The sequence below is a fragment of the Adiantum capillus-veneris genome, chromosome 12, assembly GCF_014529385.1.
Source record: "Adiantum capillus-veneris isolate H3 chromosome 12, ASM1452938v2, whole genome shotgun sequence".
Lineage (NCBI taxonomy): Eukaryota > Viridiplantae > Streptophyta > Polypodiopsida > Polypodiales > Pteridaceae > Adiantum > Adiantum capillus-veneris.
The window spans coordinates 152,054,278-152,059,483 of record NC_140942.1 but is presented as its reverse complement, the minus strand read 5'-3'; the positions used below and the strand labels follow the sequence as shown (position 1 = coordinate 152,059,483).

At 43.0% G+C, this 5,206-nt stretch overlaps 1 pseudogene; it reads right to left on the bottom strand.

Moving 5' to 3' along the window:
- Window positions 1–378: 378 nt before the first annotated feature.
- Window positions 379–2,794, bottom strand: LOC147446687 (uncharacterized; annotated as a pseudogene).
- Window positions 2,795–5,206: the final 2,412 nt, after the last annotated feature.

Sequence of the window (5,206 nt, the reverse complement as noted above, 5' to 3'; positions counted from 1 at the left end):
GAGGGGCCATAGGTCATTTAGAATTGAAAAATGAGAAGACCTAATTCAAAAGTTTCAAACTTAATGCTCAAACACAAAAACGGTAAACCTACTAGTTACAAGTTTACAACTTACCATTTCATAGACTATTTTCAAACTAGAACCTAGTATTGTGACGAGTCAAACCAAGATACAATCACACATGATACAATCAAAATGTCAAGAGCAATGGCTCATAGTATCCATGATCCAAAACATCAATGTCATAAAACACGATCAAAGGTGAGCAAACATAAGATAGGGTCCATAATCAAAATAGGGTATATATCACTGAAATCACTGCAAACATAAGATAGGGTCCATAATCAAAATAGTAGTCCATAATGTGAATGATCATGCTCAAGAATCTGAGTGCTGAGCATCATCCTGTGCCTCATCCTCTTCGCTCTCCCCATTGGAAGAAGAGGAAGAGGACTCTGTTGCACTCGTTGAAGCTACAATTGCACTATTGCTAGCAACTTGAGCAACTCTCCTTTGTCCCCGCTCTCCCCTTGTATCATGAGCTGGAGCAATAGCCTCCTCATAGAGCAAGGCATACAAATCACGCTCTTGTTGTGGGATATCTGGAATGTCACGCACCTTCTCAATGTCAATTTTATTGACATTGACCTGTGTAGGCTCAGGGGAGTCAGAAAGCTTCTCCAACAATTGTAAGTTGCAATTATAAAACACCAATCGCTCAAGTTGCAAGGTTGTCAACTTAGTTCTCTTCTTTGTATGGAAGAGGTCCCAAGTACTCCAATTCCTCTCACAAGGACCAACAGCACAATCTTGTGAGAGGACTCGAATGGCAAGGCGTTTCTACAAACAACACATGACAATAAAGGGGAAAAGTTTCATTTAACACTTGGATTTGCAAAGCTTAAATGGCAAAGCCTAGAATGTATTATGGGAGATTAAGAAAGCATATTTACCAAAGTAGGTGCACAATTCCCATACTTCTCTCACCATGAGACAGGCTGGAGTTGTGTGTCCCGAAGCTTTGCAGTGGCTCGACCAAAGTGACTGCTTTGATTCCGAAAGGCTAGCAAATCATCTTCTATTCTTCTTGCCATCGTTACATCACCGCGCGTGTACTTTGCCACATACTCTTGAAATCCCTTGTCTAGCTCATTTGACAAAAATTGGTCTTCACTATGCCATAATGGGTGTAACACGTGCGCCACAGCATGGATTGGTTTGTGAAACCCATTCCATCGTGATTCCCACACCTCCCTCAACTCATCAACCTTGTGACATCGAATGACATGACACATATGACTTAAACAAAGGGGAAAATAAAATTCAGCCAATTAAAACATGAGATTTAAGTAGCTACAAATGAGATAGGACTTACTTTTCTGATGGCAAGTATGCATTCCTGTTGAGAGCTTCCCCAATTTGATCCATGTACTCGTAGAGTAGCCTAATGCGCTCCCCTCCATGTCGGTGATGCGTAGAACCGTGTAGATTGGATTCAAGGATTTTACCAATGCCTCCGCCTCCACCCACCAAGATTCATTGAAAATATTACGCCGGAACTCAAGGAACCTTGGCTTAGTAATGTCATTCCAAGCAAGCCATTCATCACAGCTAATGGTGCGTATAAGATTTGGCCGCACTCTAATGAGACGCTCAAGCACAATGAACATGTAAGCAAACCTAGTGGAGAAGGGCTTCAAGAGCTCCAATGTACTGTTGGCTCGAAACATGATGAGTGCTTTAGGCCTCTTAGTCACAAACTTGACCAGCTTCCTAGCAGTAGCAAAGAGCTCACTTACCCAAGGTATATTGCCAATATCCTCAATGAGCAAGTCCAAGGAGTGAGAAGCACAAGGTGTCCACACAAGGGTAGGAAACTCATTTTCCAACATGTGTCCTGCTGATACACAATTGCTGCCATTGTCAGTCACTACTTGCACAACATGCTCTTTTCCAATCTCCTCAATGACCCTTTTAATTTGTCCAAAGATGTAAGAACCTTTCACAGTGACACCTGCACCTGAAGCATCTATGGCCTTCCAAAACATAGTTCCCTTGCATGAAGAAATCAAGACATTGTAGACACTTCTCTTGCGCACATCTGACCACCCATCACATAGAATAGTGCATCCATACTTCTTCCATGTTTCCTTCAGGAAATCAAGCTAAGTCTCTACACATATCTTCTCCTTCTTAAGCTCCCGTGTGCGCAAGGTCTTAGATGAAGGACCTTCCCACTCACATCCTATGCGACTCACTGCCCTCATTGTCCTCTTCCATTGCTTAGTTCTGGCCACATTGAATGGAATAGCACATCTTATGAAGAGGCATGTCACCTCACTAGTAGCTATCTTCATAGCTTGCTTTTGAATGCCAGCTTTAATGCTTGCAGATTGGAGAGTGATAGACCACCTACATCAACATTTGGCAAAGGAGTCTTTTTTGCAAGAGAAGTCGATGACACACCTGCACTTCCTGTTGCGGACTCCAATCGACTTCTTTTTTAGCTCAATTGGCTTGCTTCTCCTGCACTCTGACTTGTTTGAGTCTCCTCTTCAATGTCGACCAAAGCCAAACGTTTTGCTTTCCATTTTGCAAGCCCAGTTTTCACATCAGCTGGGACGTGTTCACAAGGTGCCATATCCTTGCCAGGTACATGCCCAAGATGGTCTTTCACACGAGTCACACTCTCTGTCTTCTCAAGCCCACAAAAGTTGCATCTCCATTTTTTTGAGCCCCCTTTTCCTCCATAGCCGGCCAAGTTGGTCACATACCTCCAATATGGGTCTGTCATGGTGTGCGTGAAGAGTCAAGAACTAGGTGACAGGGTGCCTTGCAAGGTACGCACAAATCCGCCCACAAAACCCACACACGTTGATAGAACTCAGATAGCGTAGAACTCAGATGGCATTAGATGCCAACGCAAACCAATAGAATCAGGTGCGCAAAGGGGGCAAAATCTGTACCTACAACAATCACTGCCTTGCGTTTCGCTTGCAGAGAAAAATCGGCCACGCATTTCTGTTTGAAAAAACCAGCGCTGACGATTTTTGCCCAAATTGAACGTCATAAAAAATTTCATGCCAAAACGCCGTTTCGGCCGGACCGAAACGGTGGGGAAACTCCGTTCCCGTTTTCCCCTCCCAAAACGCCGTTTCATGTGACTATGCAGCAGAGGCTAGGACATGCCCCGGCCCCCTTGTCACATGGAGCCTGAGACAGAGTTGCACTACACATGCCACTGCTCAGTCTACTACGAGATACGAGGCCGCTTTCATTGCCTCTTCAAAGAAGGCTTTGGACCACTCTCTAATCATGGGGTATGAGGACCAGAGATGCTTGGAATTGTTTTTGCTTGAGCTGCGCACACACAGAGAGAGCTTGATGAAAGGAGAGGCTAGACAGTCTCAGAGAAGGATCATAGACTTCTTTAGAATAGACACTGGACACCCAGAGGAGCTACTACCACAGGAGAGTCCACATTCTCCTCACACTAGAGGCACACTGATCGACCGAGCGACCGAGCTAGGGAGATCCAGACACCCACAACTGCGGAGGACTACACAACATCGACGGATGTTGCATTAGAGGATTCCGATCACTTCGGCCCAACATGCACGACGCTCATCAGACTACTGACCATGGAGGAGATTGATGAGATCCGCTAGCGATCGATGTTGGATCTCTTGTGATTTAGCTCTTTCTGAGGATACACCCACACTGTGTTATCTTAGCCTCCCTACTCACTTCACCCCCTACTTATATCCTACACAAGCCCAGCTAGTTGCTTAGCTCATATCTAGCAGCTTAGGATTCTATAGTATTTTTATTTCATTACTCAGACTTTGTATTAGTTCCACCATATTATAACTTTCTAGTCTCATAGGCTACTTTGGCCTTTTGAAGACGTTAATATAATATTTCATTTCATTTCCATTTCTCTCTCTCTCTCTCTCTCTCTCTCATGCAAGCTTTGGCTCAAACAAAGAATGTTGAGATTGTGGATATGGAGGAGTTGAAGGAACGGGAGCGACGTTCTAAGAGCATTGTTATTCGTGGAATTTCCGAAGCGAATTTAGAGACGCCTCCTTCTCTTGCCATTGTTATCGATAATTTCTTCAATACCCACTTTGGCATGTCCAGTGTTATGGTCTATGGAGCACATAGAGTGGGTAAGCAAAGGGCTCCTCGTTCGGGAGAACGGCCAATTGTATGCACCATGCCAAATGAGAGAAAATGAAAGATTATCCTTGATAATAGTTGGATCTATTTGAGGGATACAAAATGTTTTGTATGTGACGATCGCACTATTAAGCAACAAATATGTGTCTCAAGGCATATGAGGAGAGGAATAAGAAAAACAAGGAGATCTCTCACGAAGAAAATGTGCCTAAGGAGGAGGCAAGTCCCTCGAGAAAATAGGAAATGCGCGACCTATGAGACCGAGTGACAATTGAAAATATGCTTTTTGAATTACAATGGATACCCATAGAATGCGGGGGTTGGCATTGATGAACTAACAAGCAAAGCTGATGTTGTACTTCTTGTTGAAACTTTGGAGCATGATACACAAAGGATTAACGGCTTGGATGATTACAACGTTTATTCATTGATGTGGTCAAAGAATCTCAAGCAACAAAGAGGGCAAGGAGAGGTAGCATGTATGGTTAAGAAAGGATTGAAAGATATTGTATCAATTGTGAAAGATGACAAGTACAAACATTATGTATAGATGAAAATTATGACATCAAAAAGCACATGCACCCATTTTTGTAGCCGGTTGCTGCATTCCTCATATCATGATTCCCCCTTTAATGCTTGCATGGATAGAGATCAACCATTTTTTGAGTTAAAAGAGGACATTGCTTATTTCAAAGGCGAAGGTGATGTTATTGTCTCTGAGATATAAATGCTCGCACATAAACATTGCAACATAATACTCAACAATTTGATGTGCTATACATTTCAAGGGAGTTGGAGAAAGTTTACTTGTATGATCGTACTTCAATGGATGAGAAAGAGCCGGATCACTATGGAAAGTTACTTTCATACATGTGTAATAGCACGGGTATGATCAATGCCAATGGTGTATCTTTGTGGAGTAGAAACAATGGACTTACATGTAGAAAACATAATGGGGATAGTGTGATTAACATATGCTACTCTCCGAAGCCATCATGTATTGCATAAAGAGTATTATGTTTGG